The 21456-nt window shown below is 45.1% G+C and overlaps 1 long non-coding RNA gene across 1 annotated transcript in view; it reads left to right on the top strand.

Moving 5' to 3' along the window:
• Positions 1–1380: 1380 nt before the first annotated feature.
• Positions 1381–21456, top strand: part of LOC146867243 (uncharacterized) — a 122491-nt gene continuing 102415 nt past the window's right edge. The window contains exon 1 of the long non-coding RNA XR_014966077.1: positions 1381–1643. This is a non-coding gene — a long non-coding RNA (uncharacterized LOC146867243). The remainder of the gene's footprint in view (positions 1644–21456) is intronic.

Below are 21456 nucleotides of genomic sequence, written 5' to 3' on the forward strand. Positions count from 1 at the left end.
TAGGAGGTCCTTGTCCATTGCCACTGCTGGTGTCATCCACTTCCTACATCAGTGAATGCCATTTGCTGGAAGGAGTTATGCACATTAGCTTTGATGCTAGGCTGCTAGCACCACCCTCTACTGCAAATAGTGTAGTTGGGGGGAAGGGGGTGTAAAGGGGTGAGGTCTGTTTTAATTTTTAGCATGGTCTCATAGTTTGTGCTTGGAGTATGTGCAACTAATCAAAACTTTGTTTATCCTTTGTGACAGAAAAGCATCAACATGGTGCAAAAGCACTGGTAAATTGGGAAAGAAAATCAGACACAGAAGGGAGAAACACATTAGGATGGACAAGGTTTTTCGCTAAAGCAATTCTCATGAAAAAAAGCAAAGTTACTTCCTTTTGTGAAGAAGGATGAAGTTAATTATTGGGCCTTGTCACACCTCCAGCCTGTTGAGTGTCCAAGTTTGTTCGTGGTGCTAAATTGGGCTAGTTTGGTGCTTTCTTAGAGTTAACGAAACAGGGTGGTTAGAGGAAGTCTTCAGGGCTCCTCTGGGCTCTGCTCCAATACAGAGATAGTATGGTCTAAAGAAAGCCATATACACCCATCCCAGGGCCACCATATGGGCTGAAACATGTTGACTTCACAGCGAGATTAGAACTATTCCTCTTTATTTGGTCGAGGTTGGGCAGAGCTTGTGCTGCTCTGCAAAGGCGTGTTGTATTTAGTTTATGGGCTTCTCAACACGCCCAGCACTTTTGGTTGGTTGGCCTGCCTTTCGAAATTCCTCTATTGTGGTTGGTCATTAGTGTCCATCTGTCCTGCCTTTGCGTGCTTGGTTCCCTGCCCCCCAGGAGACATCACTAATTGATCCGTTTGGTTGGCCATCTCTGCCGAACTGTTACCTCTTTGCCCACACCACCTCCCTCCTGTCATTGCTGCTACCCTTCCTTTGCCGCTGCTTGTGATTTCAGTCATTGGTTTTCTTTTGTTGGCCATCTGTTGCCTCCTCGCTTTCACACCCTCTCTCCCATCATTGCTGCCATCCTTCAACAAATAGGGTGTTTTGTCTCGCACCTGAATACCATATAACAACATCTTGTTGTTCAAATGTCGCACACATGCCTTGGTTTTATTATGTACAACTTGAAATGTGCTAATATACAACTTTCTCCAACTTTATTATTCAGTGACTCCATGAACAGCTTCTTCTGCCAGATAAATGCGAGGTTCAAATTCCTGAAGTGAGTGGGCAGGGATGCTGTGCACAACACCGGACCAGAGAGCGAGCGCCAAGGCAAGCAGGTAGGAGGGTAAAAAAAAAAACACTGAAATTCTGTTGTGAATGCATAAATAGCTGAGAGAGGAACTTTATACTTTGCTGTCGCTGCAGAACTCTCTTTGCAAATAGTCACATTTCTTCTGCATGGATCCTGCAGCTTTAATGCTACGTTCCTCTTTAAAGGATGGCTTTGTTTTATTAAAGGCAGAGTTGGCAGCCTATCTGCGGTGATCAATAGGCTGTAAGGACAGGCTCTGCTTCCAGGCTTACGGAACTGCCTGAGGCTGAAGAACTGATCCGCCCACGTGCCGGAGCAGCCCGCTCCTCCCCAGCCATACTCCGGGCATTCTCATCAGGTGCTGGAAAACAGCATGCGTTCCGTGAGTAATGTTTATAACAGTAATTTAGTTTGTATACAGTGTCTTCTTCCAAAGGCCCACCGCATCGCCATACTATAGATATAATAAAAACACTGATAATTACCATTACGTGAACAGCCCAGATGCTATCAACTTCATAAGGATAAACAGCAGTGTGAACTTACTGAGATTCAAACTTATAACTTGCAGACGTCATACAAATAACTAGCCCTTGCACATAACTCACTGCGCTATTTTAGAAGCCGTTCACTTCTTTATACAAATGGGGTGCCTTCCCTACAGCTTTACAATGCAGTACTCAGCCTGTGTCCAGCACACATCACAAATTGATCTTTTTGGTTGACCTTCTCTGGCCGTCTGTTGCCTCTTCGCCCACACCCACTCCCTCCTGTAATTATTGCCATCCTTCCTGCACCGCTGCTTACTAACGCTGTGCACAAGTGCTGCTTTTTTTAATGTAACCAATGCTTCCATTTCTAAAAACTTGAAAGACAAACACATAGGTAAAACACAATAGCTCAAAATCTCCTAAATGTGAGACCAATTGCATTGCAAATGCTTGTTTTGAACTATACACACTGGGGACTGCAATACAATTAAAACACACACACAAAGTGCTTGCAATTTGTCTAACCACTGGCAATCCATCCTTCTTTTGCTCACCATGCCACCTCAGTTTGGACCCAGCCATATGCAAATCAGTCTTGACCCTGCTCCTCATCGGAACAGTCCAGCCTGAACTGCTAGGCCAGGTCCTCCCTGAACCGGAGCACAAACAACCCGGGACCGGTTCCGCCCTAGTTATGGGCTCATCAGCTGGGTACAGCTTGGTTCCAGTGACAAAGTGAGCAATGGACCCACATCTGGGCATACCCATGCCACCCACTTAGGAGGTACCTGAAACACTGCAATAAAATTGCCTTGCCTGCCAGGAGGTCGTTTCAGCAGTTGCTGTCTGCATATTTCCTAAGGTTTACCCCTACTCCAGGGGAGCTAGGACCCACAGCCACACAGTGACTGTTTTTTCCACCTCAAGGGCTCACATTTATGATTGCCCAGTGTTCATGTGAGGAAAAACACTGGGGAGAGCTGTAATAGACGGCTTGTAATGGCAGAGCCTGCTTCTAGAAACAGACTGCAACAACGCGAGAGAGGAGGGGGCGATGCAATCGAATCATCTGTAGGAAAGACTGAACGTTTGCAAGGGGATTTCAGCTGCGATTCAAGGAGATTTTATTAAAGCAATGATTTTATGAGGTGATGTTGTGGAGTTGAGAGGGGGTGGAATGCAAAAAGCGAGGATATGTTAGTCAAAAGGAATGAGCAGCTGCTATGTCACCCTCGTACCTCCCCGGAGGGAGCGGCCGCTGGGGCCTTCCCATTGGCTGTCGCAGAACAGGCTGTGAACACGCGGCTGGCTGTATGCAGATGAATAGAGAGACATTTAGCCACATCGCTGGCAGGAACAGAAGGAGGTAACTTTAGGTCAAAGAGCTGGTTCACGTTTCCAACAGCCTACAGCTCCTGACTGAGGACAGCCAATCAGGGTCCATATCATCCTTGTCTGATTCATATCCAGCCAATAAACAGTGATCTTTATTTTTTGCTACTGCGAATTGCTGGATTTTGGTTTGTGTAACCGCTAAATAGTCTTGGTCGAGAAATCACTCGTCGTCTACAAAGTCACAACGCGTTATTCCGCTACATGAAGTTATGTATGTTTGGCAGCCACGCCAAACTGATAACACAATGCTGATATACAATGCTTCGATGCGTGGTTTTTGAAATCTGCGTCTTTAAGTCTTTCACCAGAGTGCTTTGGGATAAATACATAGATGCATAATAAACAAGCATTGGCATAGCCAATAGGTCTCGCCTTTGGGACCCTGTAAGTGTTAGCCAGAGCTGCTGACTTTGCCAATGCTTTTAAACCATGCTGTAGAGCATTGTTGCTGCTGTGCAGCATGTTGAAAAGTTATAATAAAAAAGTGTTATGAAAGCAGTAGCTGGCATACGTTAGGTAAAACAGTGAGCCTTCGGCTGTTCCGGGTTGAAACCTTACCTTGCACTGCACATGGGAGGGAAGGGGGGTTGTGAAGTTGTGAACAGAGTAAAACTTACTGGTGCATTTGAGAAGAAGCAGCGGGTGGTGGCGTTTTAATACCCGAGGCTCAATGGATATGTTGTGGGTAACGCCGGCCGGCTGCAATGATTAAAAAGATAATGCGAGACCTAGTTCTCAACATGCTGCACAGCAGACACAATGCTCTACAACATAGCTTAAAGATATTGGCAAAGCCAATAGCTCTGGCTGAACACTTATAAGGTCCTAATGGCGAGACCTATTGGCTATGCAAGTGCTTGTTTTCAACTTGTACCTCATTAGAATGTGTCTACACACTGGACGAGACCACTTTTGACAGTGTACGGTGGCTCCCCCGACCACGAGTAACACCTCACCACTAGACAGGACAGCCGTGCGCCGCATTCAACATGGCGACAAATATTTCTAACTCTGCCTTTTATAAGGTGCAGCATGACTGGAGCAGCTCCTTGATCCTCGTGCAACTTGTATACATGTTCTGTCTGCATGTTCTCATAAGAGATTATAAAGCAAAAGTGTGTGTGTGTGTTTCAGTTTTGGGGTTCCAAATTTCTACCAAGTGTCTTTCTTGTGTGACTACAGACTTTTTAGCTAAAACACTTTGCATGCTAAGCTTCCTAAGACCATCCGTTCAAGGTTAAAAGTGAATTATGTGTCCCATAACGCAAGGAGTTGTTTGTCAAAACACCCAAACTACCTGAAAATGCCACCTATGACAGGGGGTACCTAGCAGCTTCGACGTTCAAGATAATATGCAATATGTCACACTGTCATGCCAATCACATGCCAGAGGAGGTAGGTGTTCATAGCAAATTGGTTTTCCCAGTGACAACAAATACAAATTCGGTTGTTGACACCAATGAAATGCTTCTGCATAAGAGATAATGCTCAAAAAACGGTTATTGTTCTTCTGTACATTTCCACTGTACATAGAAAAGCTCTGCAAAAGTTAACGTTGGATCGGAAATTTCTGCATACACTTTCCAGCTAGCTGTGTTCGACTAGAATCAACCTACCTCGCTAATTGGTGAAAATTAGATTATCTCATTACGTAGAGAAAAAGTTTGCATTGGCAAAGATATGCTAGGAAACTATGCTTAGAGCAAAAGCAAGGAACTTTGCAAATATCTGTTGCCATAAAAGAAGATCACAACCCAAGTGATAACTTCGTGAGCTTCAAAATGCTACAGACGACTAATGCCTGTATTAAAGTCGTGCAAGTGTTTTGCTGTTGAAAGTAGGCCAGACCTAAAGCCCAGAGCCACTGCAGCGTGCCAAAGACACGAGACGTCTTGAATAATTTACTCGCCCATATATTGAACACAGACTTACCAGACTCGTGTCCTGCGGTTGGTATTTCCGTCAGAACTCACAGCTCTGGCACGTGGCAGCAGAGGAGGGCCCTTCCTTGATCCAGTCAGTGGCACCAGCAAGAGGGTCAAGCCACACCAATAGGTCACACATAGAACAAGATAAGGCTGAAAAAAAAGGGTAACAGTTTTGAGGCTGCAGTTTAAGAGTGAGCTCAGGCTGGATGAAAGCTGTTCAGGATAGGGTTGGTGATTCGCTAGATGGGAGTAGGGAATGCTGAGATGTGCACAAAGTCATGGAGGATGGAGGCCCAGCAACACCTGGATGAATAACACCAAAAGGCACCCATGTCCAGGTTTAACCCAACAGATTACTCAGGCACCAGACACCTAGAGAAGCCAGGTTTGCCGCTCTCTGGAGGTGGAGCAGGTCCCAGACCAGTACACGCTGTGTAATCATCGAGCCCCCGGATGGATCAATGAAATGTCCAAGTCCAGTGTGAGCTCACTGAAGCAGCATGGTGCAACTACTGAAACTGCAAGGCAGGAGGGAGCGCAAGTCGAGCAAGTACCCTCCAGAGTCCAGCAAGGGCCAGAGGTTAGGGGGCCATACTGCACACACAGCATTCAGCTGGAAGGAGAGTGAGGTGTTAGGGCAAAGGTGCTTCCAAGCCCCTGGCAGGCTCCAGTGTGAGGCACGACCTGCCAAGCCTATGTAAACGGCCAATACATGTCTCTTGCTGCCAGGGAAAACCCCATCTGCCTCCGCTCGTAAACAGGGGGCTGAAGGCACTGATAGTCATGGAGTCCACACTCCGCTTAGGGACACTCCTCAGTCCCCACAAGGCGGTCGCTCAGCTTGAGCACAAACCCGGGCTGGCTCCCCTCACCTGCTGCTGCCAGAGCCCTCAACCAGGGCCGGACAGGGCAGTGGGCACCAGGCATTTCCCCGGTGGGCCGTTTTTGTTACAGGGTAGTTTTGCATAGCAGCAATACCGGCCCCTGTAACAAAATCGTCCGAAACCGGCCCAGGCAGACAGCTCGGCCAACCCCCAACACCCCGGGGGCGGGTGGGTGCAGCCGAGCACTTTGCCAGGGCCAGTTTTAGTTCCCAGTCCGGCCTTGCCCTCAGCAGTCTCTGCGGAGTTCGCCTCTCACCCCACCAGCAAGCAGCAATGCCAGGAGGCCCTGCGGCATGCATGGAGGCAAGGGCAGTGCGGGAGGAGAAACGGGGGCCTGCACGATTGTGCTGGTTCTCGGGTCATTCAGCAGTGTCCTCCAGGGCAGTGAGAGGAGAAAGCACTACTCAGAGGCATTAAGACCCATCACTACGGACGAGCTAAAGTGTAACATGAATGGCGGGCGGTGCGCATTCGGCTGTTCCCGGTTGAATCCTTACCTTGCATTGCACATGGAGGGGGGGGGGTAACGGCGTAAAAGTTGCGGCGAAGCTCGGGTGCATTATACGGTTCTGTTAGATTCTTTGCGCAATGTGAATAAAAAACGAGGGCGGAAAGGGACGGGCGGGGGAGGGGGTGTGACTAAATAGAATGGGGCTTGGCCTCCCAAAGCGACCAGTTTGACAGAGAGCAGAGACAGTTACTGGTCGGCCGCCTTAAGTAAACAACGAGCACGGTGTCCGTGACGAAAGAGTCTGCACAGCAGAGTAAACAAACACAAATGCTACAGTTACCAGATGGCCGCTTTAAGTAAACAACAAGTGCAGCTTCTATGACGAAAGTGTCTGCACAGCAGAGTAAACGAACACAAATGCTTTTCACTACAAGGCCACCTTCCAAAACGAGATGGGAGGAGGAAAGAGAGGCCATCACACTTTGTACTGTGTGATGGCCGACCAAAATGCTCTCTGAGTGAAATCACTGGAAAGAGAGCTAAACACACAAAGGAGGGACTTTAACAGAAATGCACCAATAAGAAACCAGCATTTCTGAATGCTGCAGCTAACGGCCAATAGCAATGGGTGGATTTGCCAAAGCCACACAGAGAGATACAACAGGTCATCGCTGATGCTCGACCTAAAAAGGTGCAGCAGAAGGAACATAATTTTATTACAACACCACGGATTTTCATATTGTACTAAGATATTCTTTCTTGTTCTCATGCAGCGCTCCAGTCCACCCGTGTCAATGACACGTCCAGTCCTGTATCAGTTTCGCAGCTGCCCACACGATGCCAGTATGATGCCAGTTTGTTTCTCTTAGTGTTTCACAAAGTGCCACCGTGCTGCCGTGTCATGGGAATCTGACGAAGTCCTACAGCTATCCTAATGTTTAGACGTGGACGAGTCAACAAATTAACAGGGAGAGCCGACCCTGAACCGAGCCAAGGGTCAGCTCTTGCTCCAAGAGCGTCTGCATAGGCAGAGCCCTTGAAAATATTTGGCATGTAACTCATGCAACAAACATCATGTTTAAATATGGTCTTCAAAATTCAAAAAAGTGTGCGACTTTAACACATGGAAGCGTTTCAGCCTTAGTACATCAGATTACATCACTACATCGAGAAGTATTTATCAAAAGTGAGGATTTTTAAACATTAACTGAGAAACATTCCTGCCCCAGTGATGACAATACTATAAGTTAACTGAGAAGCAAGTCAGTAGTCATGAGTACCGTATAGGAATGACTGCCAAGTTTCAGAATACTTATGTGTGACATTTCCATGGCTTCAGTGCATGTATGAGTGACATTCAACGACCAAATGTGTGATTCTCGGAGTGACACTTTCTCAAAGTACAAACAAGCAATTAAGGGCCTGTCCCCCCCCCGCATAGCCCTTAAGAGCGCCTCACTCCTGCTGCTGCACGTGCCAACGTTAAGGTCAGAATGGGACCGGGCTGGCACTGAAGACCACATTCCCCAATCTGCCTTGCGGCTGTGTCCACCCCCTGTCTAGCACTTAATAGCGTCCTCGCTCCTCCAGCTGAGCTGGACAACGTAGTGGTTTGAACATCACAGACTGATGAGGTCATTAAATTACTGCATGATGAATTTGATAAAGATCGACTTTCATTTTGTTTCCACTTTCCTTAGTCAATGTTACCATTTGGCCTTGTTGGAGTGGCTAGATGCTTCTGTAACTTTCTGGCGTCCATCTTCTTGTCTCTTCGTGACTCACTTAGTTTTACTTCCGCTTTGCAAACCGTTATGAAATGGGTTTTTTTCTTGCAACCTTTGCATATTTGTCTAACAGCAGGACATTTACTTTCATCTGGAAAGGAGCATCCACATCAGACAAACAATTTCGGTTTCTTCAAATGTTCTTTTTCTTCAGGGGCATCACTTGGTGGGTCTCTCCCTTGTGTTTCTGCTTACTTTTCATGTTCCATGTTGATACCTTTTGGGTAGTTCCAGCTTTTATATCAGCACCTTGTCATTGGCAGGTTCCTCTGCTCTTGCAACTATAAACACATTCTCCAAACTGAGCCTTTCCCTCAGCATGCGTCGTCCGTATGAGTCGGAGAGGTAACCATCAATAGCTCTAAGATGCATGGCTTCTTCATCATTGAATTAATTGAATTTGCAGTGCTTTATAAGCGTGTCGTTTCTCAACAAACTTATCCATCTTCTCACCAGGTTGCTGTCTTGTTTGATTGAAAATGTACCTTTCAGTCAACATTCGGTATTAGATTGAACTTGGCCTCAAACATCTTTTAATTTGACAAAATGATATTTCACCAGCTTGTAATATTTCTTTATCAGCTCATTTACTCCATCACCTGCAAGTTACTTTAAGTATTTGATGATCTTTCTGTCATATGTTTCTTCTAGTGCGTCAATGAGATCATCAAGTGTTTCAATGCATGCTGTCCATCTCGTGCCAATATTGTGCTTTTGGGCAGTATCAAATGGAAGTGGGGGTTTCAGGAACACAGCAGGGTCATAGCCTGTTGTGGACCTAATTGATATTGAGAGCAGGGCCCTCTCCTGCGCCATCTGCTATCCGCTTCAATCAGCTCCATTCATACCATCACTAAGCCCCAGCCGGGTGCTTGCATCAGTGTAGACACGGCCGATCTGTTGTCATATGGCCTCTTTTTCACCTTTGATGGTGTGCAAACCTGGACGGGTAACTCCGCAAGCTGAGTTTGCGGAGATTTACCTACTCCGGACTACGTTACGAATGCGGAGGTAGGCAAAACTCCACCTCTGTGGCAGAGCAGAGTAAGCCGCTCCCTCCCCCCTCCCAAATTCTCTAAAATTAAAAAAGCCACTTATCTGTGTGTCTGCCTCCTCCCCTTCCTGGCCACTCTCCTTCCTGCTCCTTGCGACCTTCTGTGATGACAGCACCCAAATTCTGAAAATTGTTGCATTGCCACTGGCCTGGGTGCCTTTGCTTGACATTTTCATGATTTCTGGCCTGGCTGCCATGTGTGACATTTCCATGCTTTCTGGCCTGGGTGTTTATGTGTAACACTACCATGCTTTGTGGCCTTGGGACATATTTGTGACATTTCCATGCTTTCTGGCTTGAATGCTAATGTGTGACATTTTAATGCTTTCTGGCCCTGGCACATATGTGTGGCATTTTTATGCTTTCTGGCCTGGGTGCTTCTGTATGAAATTTCTATGCTTACTGGCCTGGGTGCTTATGTGTGACATTTCCATGGTTTCTGGTTTGGGCGCTTATGTGTGACATTTCCACGCCTTTTGACCTGGGTGCTTCTGTGTGACATTTCTACACTTAACGGTCTGGGTGCTTATGTGTGACATTTCCATGGTTTCTGGCCTCAGTGGCCTGAGTGCTTATGTGTAACATTTTCATGCTTACTGGCCTGGGTGCTTATGTGTGACATTTCCATGGTTTCTGGCTTGGGTGCTTATGTGTGACATTTCCATGCTTTCTGGCCTGGGTCCTTCTGTGTGACCTTTCTACGCTTAACGGCCTGGGTGCTTATGTGTGGCATTTCCACGGTTTCTGGCCTCAGTGGCCTGGGTGCTTATGTGTAACATTGTCACGCTTACTGGCCTGGGTGCATACGTGTGACATTTTCATGGTTTCTGGCCTCAGTGGCCTGGGTGCCTTTGTGTAACCTTTATATACCTTCTGGACAGGTACGCACTATACGGCGGCTGGTCTGACTTTTTATGTTCTCTGATTCACTACTCTGTTGTGTCTATTTTTGGCGTTCTCTGTAAGAACGTTAATGTGTACGTATTACTGGGTATCCTGGTGCTCTTTAAGACCATCATATACCATGTTTTGAATGATAATCAAATTCAATATTTTTGCAAAATGTGTTGTATAATGCACAGTTTTGGCCTTTCTTTCTCCAAAATTTTCGTGAAGTGAGAACCCACCCAAGCCCCTTAGTAGTGGTCAAGCTCGCTAGCTCGCTGCACTCCCTCACTACCGCCATACAGGGGCTGGACTGACTTATATTTTGGGTTCTCTGATTCACTACTCTTGGGTCTATTTTTAGTGTTTTCTGTAAGTATGTCTATGAGTAGATATGACTGGTCATCCTGGTGTTCTTTAAGGTCATCATTTACGATGCTTTGAAAGTTAATACAATTAAATATGTAATGAAAAATGTGTTGTATAATTCACCGTTTTGGACTTTCTTTCTACAAACTTTTCTTGGGGTAAAATCCCCCCAGAGGTGGCCGGTACAGGTAAGTGCAGTGGGGCAGTAGGACGGGGTGGGGCAGTAGGGTGGGGTGGGGTGGGGACAGTGGACAGACGACAGAATAGGAAACATTAAATAAATATATAAATCCTATTCCATCGTCTGTCGACATCCATCACTGCGCTTACCTGCACCGACCTCCACTGGAACCAGTGATCAGGCTCGCACCCTGGGAGTCAGCCAATGGTGTGTCATGGCCCCTTTGCTTTTCCTAATGTATATAATTGGCCTAGAAAGCCATATGTGTTAGGCAGGGAAAGACATTCCACAGATGGGAAATTGCCCGGTTCTAGTCCTGTTATATGTGGACAAAGCTGTTCAAATATCTAGAACTTAAAATGGGCTCCAAATAATGTTAGATGCTTTCAGCAACTTTAATAATGATGTGAGTTTAACAACCAACCAAACCAAATCACTCCATGAAACTTGGGCCTAAAACATTAAAACAAAGAGGGGCTGCGATTGTCAAAGTGCAACATTTTACATATCTTGGCATCCCCTTTGCTGCTAGCATGAACTGGGCTCACTTACTCAATCTAGGGCGCACCAACTTCAAAGATCGATTGAGTCTGTTTTCAGCCTTGCAAAAAAAAACTGGGCCATAGATGCAGGAGGGAGCATATCTGTATATATAATAGCAAGTGTGTTGCAATGGAGAGCTATGGTTCTGGGGTCTGAGGATACACAGAGTCCCTCAGCTACAAAGGGGAACAACCTTTACAACGCAACTTTTACAATGTACTACCTTTACAACGCATTTTTTACAACGCATAATCCATTACAACGCATGACATTACAACGCATGACACTACAACGCATTTTTAAAAACTACCTTTACAACGCATTCCATTACAACGCATACTACCATTACAACGCATACCATTACAACGCATAATATTACACTACACTATCCAACACTTACCCTACTGGAGTTAGAATAGTAATTTTTACCCCTATACTATCCAACACTTACCCTACTGTTGCACCCCCTGGAGTTAGAATAGTAATTTTTACCCCTATACTATCCAACACTTACCCTACTGTTGCACCCCCTGGAGTTAGAATAGTAATTTTTACCCCTATACTATCCAACACTTACCCTACTGTTGCACCCCCTGGAGTTAGAATAGTAATTTTTACCCCTATTCTATCCAACACTTACCCTACTGTTGCACCCCCTGGAGTTAGAATAGTAATTTTTACCCCTATACTATCCAACACTTACCCTACTGTTGCACCCCCTGGAGTTAGAATAGTAATTTTTACCCCTATACTGTCCAACACTTACCCTACTGTTGCACCCCCTGGAGTTAGAATAGTAATTTTTACCCCTATACTATCCAACACTTACCCTACTGTTGCACCCCCTGGAGTTAGAATAGTAATTTTTACCCCTATACTATCCAACACTTACCCTACTGATGCACCCCCTGGAGTTAGAATAGTAATTTTTACCCCTATACTATCCAACACTTACCCCACTGTTGCACCCCCTGGAGTTAGAATAGTAATTTTTACCCCTATACTATCCAACACTTACCCTACTGTTGCACCCCCTGGAGTTAGAATAGTAATTTTTACCCCTATACTATCCAACACTTACCCTACTGTTGCACCCCCTGGAGTTAGAAAAGTAACTTTTACCCCTATACTATCTAATACTTACCTTAAATGCAATTTAATATTGTGCGTTGTAATGGTATGCGTTGTAAAGGTATTATGCGTTGTAATGGAAATGCGTTGTAAAGGTAGTTTTTAAAAATGCGTTGTAGTGTCATGCGTTGTAATGTTATGCGTTGTAATGGATTATGCGTTGTAAAAAATGCGTTGTAAGTGCATGCGTTGTAAAAGTGTGCGTTGTAACGTCATACATCCGCTACAAAGCATAGAGAACACATTTTTATGTAGACTGTTGGCAGTTTTACAATCCTCTTCAACCTTTATGTGTCACTCAGAGGTAGGGTTGTGCTATGGAGAAGATACAATCCAATTTAGTCCTTCACTTTTTATGTGCACTATACGGGGGCTGGTATGACAACATTTGCCTGGGCTTGTTTGGGTTTCCGGTCTGACCCAGGACCTGTAATTATTATTTTGTTGAACCGTTAGACTGAGCTACCTGTACAGTACAGAATAAGATCTTACAAGTTATCTTTAGTTCTATAATTAGAAGATAGTTTAATGTTAAGGGTATTTGCCCGAAAGAAAGCCAAGTGAAAAAAGTCCCATTCTAGTGGCCCTGCACAAACTCAAACACACCAGGAGGGACACTCGTCAGACCGACTTATAAATAGTCACATGATTCTCATAAGTACCTCAAGTGTACCTAATTTGTAGTGGGGGGGGGGTTGAACGTTAACAAATAGAAAGTAACTACATAACACACTAATTTTATAATAAAAAAATTATTTTCATATAGTTAAAAACTACAAGAAATAATCCAAAACATTACTGTACAATACAGCTTACAAATATGTTTATGTTTGTGTTTTGTAAAGTGCATGGCTGCCCGAGGGTTTGCCCGTGCTGGTGAGTGCTGTCATGAGTGCTATGATCAGAAGTAAATTAACGGGAAAACAGACACATCTTTAGGTTTTTCCTGAACGGAATTTCGTTCGGCAATGATATAAGGTCGAGTAGGTGGGTATTCCACAACCTCGGTACCAGATGGGTAAATTATCTGCCTCCCCATCTTTCCCTTTTAGCTCTGGTTGTCCTAAGGAGCTGAAGTTGGGAAGATCCTAGGTGTCTGGTCGGAGTGTACCTAGAAATCAGTTGTCTGAGCTTTAGCTGGCCTTTTTTGTTTATGGCCCTGTAAGCAATACATAGGGATTTAAACTTAATTGTGGCTTCTATTGGCAGCCAGTGGAGCTGTTTAAAAGATTATTTTACTAATACGTGGCTTGGGACTTTTAATAAGAGCCTGGCTGCCGCATTTTGCACCACCTGGAGTCTTTTTGTTACAAATTTCGGTGAGCCCACATAAAGCGAGTTGCCATAGTCCAGGCGAGAAACTATAAGGGACTGAATGACATTTTGTTTTCCTGATCATTTTGAGTAGTGAGATCCAAATTCCTGACAATTTCTTAGTTTGATAGTCCATTGTGAGCATATCCTCCTGCCAAATTCCCAAATTTTGTATGACAGGTTTGGGAACAGGTGAGTTGCAATACAAGATACAAAGACTGCATAAAACATACACTGTGTAAGTTATCAACAGCCACAGTAGAGTCTTTCTGATGTTTTCAAAAGCCTTTACACTATTGCAGCTAGTTAGGTATTTTCTGATGCTTCTTTGTATATAGGTGTTAGAATCTGATTTACAGTCTAGTGCAAAAGGTTCAGAGTACTCTTTCTGCTAAACCCTTGCTCTTCCTGCCTCATTTAGAGATGAGTAGACATTAAGTATTCCATCAACAGGCCCCCATTCACTTCACCCATTGAATACTTCCTCTGACCCACTACCAGAATTTGAGTCGTTGGAGGAAGAACATTACACCACCTATCATTTTTGAGGGTGGACATGTAATGTATATTTTATCCTGTCCATCACCCTGTCGGTGAGGGACTGGAAAAAAAACAATAATGACACCCACAGACTGTGTGAAATTTCCCGGGTAGGTCATTAGATTTTATTATTTATTTTTTCTACTTTTTTTTTTAAGTAAATAGTTTGGTGTTAGAAATTGGGTTTCTGTTGGCAGAGGTATGCACCAACACCCTAAATTAACCTATGCTCACCTTCCGGTAGCTTGGCACAGAGCAGTCAGGATTAACTTAAGAGGCAATGTGCAAAGTATTTGTGCTACACATCAAACAGAAACACAGTGAAAACAGCACAAAAAGACTCCACACACCAAAAGCAACATAAAGAATTATGAGTAAAACAAGACTAAAATGACAAAAACCCAATATGTATAAACGGAGTTATGAATTTTCAAAGAATAAACTGAAATCTAGTGCTTAAAGGCATAAAGCGCCAACTGGGACTATCTGGTCGCGCTAGACTGGGGCAAACGCAAAAGTTCAGGCTGACCATGATTGAGTGCGGATCGGATACAGGGACCAGCCTTGGCCTTGGCACACTGCGGTTGCGTTACGTTGAGAATGAAATGCGAGGAGCAAAGGAGGTCATGCGTCGTCGTTGATCCTGGGGGCTTCCACGCCTAACAGGACACGCTAAGTTTGGAAATTGTACGGCATGTAAATTCACTTCCGATTGTAAGGAATTTGTATTCGGCACTGTTAAACATGGGCTTGTATCCCACTGAGACTTAACTTACATTTTCTGTACCACTGTTCTAAAATATTGTATATTAAAAGTGCCTCTGTCCGGCTGGACACTGGCTTAAATATAGTACTGATTGAGGCTATATTCATTGTACTATTATCCTTTTTGCTTTCAGGGACCACTGTTTCCTGTAACATATAAGTTCCCAAGGTCCCTGACCAATCTCTTTGGGTGCCCTTGTTTTTTGCCTATACAATACCTCTTTAATGCAAACATCCAACTGGAGTCATTTATTAGCATCACCACAAGACAAGAGCAGTAGAATATTGTCTATTCAACAGCAGACAAATTGCTCAACATCTACTAAATCTCCCAACAAAGCTTTGGTAAAGAGTGAACTTGAATATTGTAATAATGTTCTGCTGTGACTTATTTACTATACCTTCACCCCATTGATAAGTGTATTATCTCTGACAAATGATCACATTTTAAATTTCCCATACTCACGCCCACCTCTTTTTATCACCACAGATTCAAGAAATAGGGAACTCTACAATATCCTCATTCTAGCCTCCTTCTGGCCTTTCAACACATTTGTGGTACACCAAATCTTACTTCCCACAACAATCCCTGCTTCAAATGTTTTCTTGTGCAGCTTCATCCTGGTATCCAACAATTTATTTGGCGAAATGCTCATTATTGCCACAATGCCCTTCATTACTTCAAAGCAGGCACTACAGTGGCCATTTAAAAGACAAAAATGGCCTGTGTGCACATGGTGGAAGGCCCTCCAACCCACCACACTTTTTATTTTCCTATTTATTCTGGTCTGTTACTGGTCATAGATTCACAGGATATGGATTGAGGGATTGTTTGTACCCTGCAGGGGGCAAACGGAAATGGCCTGGTGCTAGAAGGCAGTTTATGCTGTTGTCTTGGTTGATTCCCTGCTACCTGTCATCATGCCCTTGCCACTTTTGTTGCATATGGGTTTTTGAGGAGTGCCAATTCTGGTGCCTACCTACTTCTTTCTCAGTGTATGGGAAACATGCCATATGTGCTGTTCTGCTCTGACCTGTGATGACCAATCAAGGAGACTCAGTGTCTACACTCCTCACCTGCTGGTGGTGGTTCAAAGTGAGGCGGTAGCAGGTGGGGTCTACTATTTTCCAGTTTGCACAATTTGATAGGTGAGGTTGATGCACTCACTTGGAGGCTGCTGCGGTCTCTGTTGATGGACACGCTGCAAATACTTCTGGGGTCCCTGGTGATAGGCACGCGGCTACACAGGAGCCTTGTTACCGAAGAAAAGCTAATGCTGAGCTTTGCATGTGGATGCCACCTTTGCCTGGGTCTTTGGTATGGTGGTTTGTAAAACGCAGTTTACTTCTGGCATGACTTGATTGGGTAAATGACTACCACTTCCCTCCAGGTCTTGTCAAGCTGTTGTTACTGTTTGGCAGTTTGGAGAAACATATTTGTCTTTTAGTTTGTGTTACAATGGAGTAAGACTGCTTCCACTTTTTCCTCCAGCTTTGTCTCTGGGCCTTCCTGTCCAAAGAGAACTTGAAGGCACGTATGAAGGCAACTTTAGAAGAGCTTATTTAGAAAAGGGTCAAGAAACAAAAGTATGTCTGCTCCCACTCAATCTCATTGTGTTTCATCTTACTGTCCTCTTCCCCTGGATGTCCCCTGAGTATGAAACAAAAGAGGATAAGATGTTGTAGCACATGGACCATGGTCCTAAGGGCAAATATTACAAGCAATAGGATCTTCACCCCCTTTTGTGCCTCCTATGCAATAACATAGGCTTCTGGGTGTTGATCACCAGCCACACACGAGTGGAGGCCTGTTTTGTTGGTAAAATACCCCTCTATCAGCTAAGTTGCCAACACATCCACTGAGTGAGTCTGATTCTGAATGGTGTGATCTTGTCAGGGTAGCAAATCCAAAGTTTAAGACCCAGCTTCAGCTATATAGGGGGCTGTAATGAAGTGAACATGGGCGGTGAAGGGGGTGCTAGAGAGCCAAGATGCAAGATGGCCTCCACTCTGTGCAAGCGGCTCTGGGTGGCTCGCCTTAGGAGTTTGCCGGCTGCCTATCTAGAGATGGCTGTGGCTGCCCGGTGGGCATATAGGGACCGTGATTGGCTCAGCTGCCGAGGTGCTGTATGTGGTGTCCTGGGGCCCTAGAAATCAACATTGACCAGAGTGGATATGCTGCGCAGAGACTGGTGCCGGCCGGCGCTGCCGAGGAGGCTGCGTCCAGCTGGAGAGCCCTAATGATCTGCCGGATCCCCGTGTGGTTGAACCATTGGGAGAGGAGTATCCCTCACAGTGGCAGTTTGCCCTTGAGTGGCAGCGGAGATGGCGGCTGGGACCACTGGAGGATGCAGCGAGTGCGGGTGTGTGGAGAGCTTAGGTAGCTGACGCCGCGTACCCCGCTGCCCACCTGAGAGCAGATTGGGACTGCCTGGTGAGTGAGAAGCGGCAGTGCAGAACCCTGAAGAGAGACCAAGCCCCCCTAAACTATACTCCCTACCAGTCCTCCGTCTTATGTAACATTTCCTATACATTGATTTACACATATATGATTGATTGTCTCTGTAATGTGTGTGCAATGTAAAGTGCTCTGAAATCCTTCACTTTTATGAGTGACACTATAAAACGAATTAAATGCATCTGAGAGAGAGTGGTCATGGAGACAAAATCAGTGTCGCACAGGGCGCCACCAGTGCTAAAACCGGCCCTGGCTGTGATGCTACAAAAGTAAGTGCGTATAAAGTTACAGTTGCCCATTACAATATACAAGATCACATAACCAGTGTTTGAAAATTAGGAGCCCTGCCTTTGCCCCAATCGACAGACCACCAGTCTCTTTTGCTAAAAGGCAGACCAGAGCTAAGAATTGTTTATGCAGGGTAATGGGTATCCAGGTCTCTCACCCAGCCCAGTAAGATGATGACAGTGCCTCTGGGTATGACTTAATCCAATATGGTAGAGGATGCTGACAGTTCGTTATTCCAGTAGCTGTGCTCAGCACCACAGAGCCACGCCAGGTGAAGAAACCTGGCCTCTGGTGTGCCGCATCTGGCGCAATCAGGCGGGGAGCCTGCTGCTCGAACATAACATGCCAGTTTGAGTACAAACAAATCTCCATGGTTCATCAGTTAGCCCCGCACCAATTCCCCTTCCCGGGTGAGTGTGATTACTGGATCTGTATAGTCTTTTCTTCCTGTGAGGAAAGATGCAATACTGTTACCAAGCATTTAGTAGTATTGGCATCTAACAGCAGTTCCAAAGGTGTGAAGGATGACGGCCCTGCCGGAAATCCTGGTACAGAGAGTCTTTAGCTACTCCATAATCTATAATAGAAACACTTCTAGAGTCGCCACGGGAAGTCCCATTTATGTCTTGTGCCAAAGTGAGAAAAGAGTTGTTTCTATAAAGATTACCCCACTTTACCAATCCCAGCGTGTGTGGATGGGCTAAAGCTTTAGGTTCATGATTGACTGGCACCAAGGGATGATGACCCAAGGGGAGCCAGGGTAGGGTGAGAACAGGTAGCCTTGTCTTGCCATTCTATCAAATGCGTCCCACGCTCTAATCGTATAATCAACAGTAGACACATCATTCCGGGACCTAAGGGGTGGCCTCCCTAAACAGAAAAAAGTTGGGATTGGAGCCATACTATCATTCTTGACTGCCAAATGCAATAGGCAGGACGAGGGCAGATACCAATATATGGCAAAGTGAGCCTACGCACGTAGATAATGTAGCTCACAATCTTGAGCTTCAACTCCCCTCGGTGAAAGAGCAGTGTGAGTCTCCCAACCAACCCTGGGATGTTTAACGGCCCACACCTGTCTGATCCTCTGAGCCATGAGCACACAGAAAAGGGATTTATTGAGCTGCAGGGGTATATTCTGGAACAGATAGGGCAACTTTGGGGGAATTAGTATTTCATAAAGCCTATAAAAGCCTACAAAATTAGCCATGGAGAGGGGACGGGAGATCCAATGCAGCATCCGCTCTGTGATTTGAACAAAGCCATTACCATAATTCTCCTACCTGACCACATTTTTATTCCTTTGAACCCATATTCCCAAATATATGAAAGAGCCTGTACACCAGAGCATGGGAAACTTAAGAACAAGGCGTTATGTGTGTTCAGTGAGGGACAGAATCTGGGATTTATTCCAATTTAAATGAATGCCTGAAAAGGATCCAAATCTAATAATATCATGCATGATGATGGCCTTAGGACACAAATGAGGTTCCCAAATATATAACAGGGTATTGTCGTCTGCAAACAGAAATATCAAAATGGGGCGACTTGTGTATCAATGTGCATGGTGAGCATAGCTTTGCCGAAACCTAGCGGCTAGGGTCTCCATGGTCAAAGCAAAGAGGATAGGCGAAAGGAGGCATCCCTGCTTCATACCTAGGGATATCACCAAAGCATCAGTGTACAATTTTATCTTAGCCTTCGTAAATGAATATAGAAGCTTTATCCACCTGAAGAAATTGTGCAGTATGCCCATCCTGCCCAGAACTGTGAAAAGATAGTCCCACTCAGAGAATCAAACACCTTGAAAGCATCTATGAGCATCACCACAGCACTGAGGTCTGGATCGGTGTCCTGCATGAAGGCAAATAAGATACAAAGGTTATGAGATGTTGAGCGGCTGGAAATAAATCTGGACTGATGCAGCTGCTGGGCTGCAGCAGGGTCAACCTGTTGGTAAATATTTTCACATCACAATTCAATAGCAACAAGGAACTTTTGAATGTATCTGGTTTCAAAAGAGTAACAATCATTACCTCCTGGAGGGATGGAGGCAGAGTCCCACGTTCTCATGCTTCTGCTTCTTTAAGTACTGTGAGCAGTTTAAGTGCTAGAATATCAGCATATAGTTTCTAAAACTCTGCAGGCAACCTGTTCGAACCAGGTGCCTTACTGTTGGGAAGTTCCACATGCACTACCAGCATTTCATCCAAGGGAAAGGGCTGATCCAGAAAAAGGCAGCGGGCATCATTCAGCCATCCCAAGCCTGTATCCTCCAGATAATTGAAAGCCTCAACCCATTGCTCATGTACAATTCCTTAAAGTAAGCTGAGAACACAGAGAGGATCTGTGTGAATTCCTGCTGAATGAGACCTCTTACATCCTCAACCTGGAGCTGCCCATGGATGCCTAATCAAGCCAGGCAGAGACCTACCAGGCCTTTCCCTTTCACCATATGCTCTGGGAATATCATATTTGCCTCTGTATTTGCACTCTCTGGATGCCACATCATTATACTCAATGAGCTAGATCAGATCTGCTGTAAGGTGGATGTGTTTTCACCATGATTAAGGGCTCACTCGAGCTCCTTGATTTCAGCCTCTAGGCATGCCAAGTGATTCTGAAGTGTTATCAGCACACCACTATGTTTGGCAATACATTGACCCTGATTGACAACTTTAGAGCATCCCAAAGCACACCCTTAGAATCCAAAGTACCTTAATTTAATTTAAAAAATTCCAGAATTTCAGTGTTGAGTTTGTCTGCAAAGACCATATCTATTAATGCCTTAGTGTCAAGCGTCAAAATTATACTGCATCGATACTCCAGGCACCATCAATGGCAAGAGTACAGGAATGTGATCAGAGAGGATACGGGCCAGGTGCGAGACCTCCCAATAACCCAACCAGGGTCACACTCCGTGTACCTAGGTGTAATAAGCACTATCTCTAAGATGTAGAAATCTATTACTCCAAATATCTATGAGGTCGTGATCATGCATTATTGTATTCAGGTGATTAGCAGCCTCCGACCTGTCACTTGTTGTAACATGCGAGATGTCTTGCTGATCCTGCAGTGTACAATTGAAGTCCCTGCCCACTATTAAGGCTTGCTTGAAAGCGCGCTGTCCCACAAGGAATCAGAAAGTTCAGGGTCATCGACATTCAGCCGTAGCACTTACCCATGGTGAGCCTAGTCTGACCCATCTGTCCTCACAATATTGCATAGCGTCCCCCATTGTCAGAAAGTGAGTCGATCACTGTGAATTGCATGCCCATTTAATCAGGATTATAACCCCATGAGCGTAGGAAGAGTAGATCGAAGTCAGCCAGTAAGACAACCAACACTTGGCAAGTTTGCCTTCGGTGTGAGTTGTGAGGTGGGGCTCCTGTAGGAGTTCGATATTCACATGGTGTCTATCAAGCTATGCAAGGATCTGCCTGGTTTTCTGGATGTTATTAAGTCCCCCAACTTTCAATTTCAAGTATTCCTCACCACTCCTGCCCCAGCTGACATAAGCAAATGGTACACATTGCAGCGAGTCGGGCTATCCCCATTCAGAAACTGATGCTATCCTATTCTGACATACAATTATGGTGTACACTCTCAATGGTAATGTGTCAAACACTATAAAGAAACATTCCCATTCCAGCCACCCACGCTAATGGCCTAATCCCATCAGAAATAAGAACCCTCCCACCAAAGTATCTTATACAACTGGGACACCCACA

Source organism: Triturus cristatus, chromosome 1_2 (genome assembly GCF_964204655.1).
Source record: "Triturus cristatus chromosome 1_2, aTriCri1.1, whole genome shotgun sequence".
Lineage (NCBI taxonomy): Eukaryota > Metazoa > Chordata > Amphibia > Caudata > Salamandridae > Triturus > Triturus cristatus.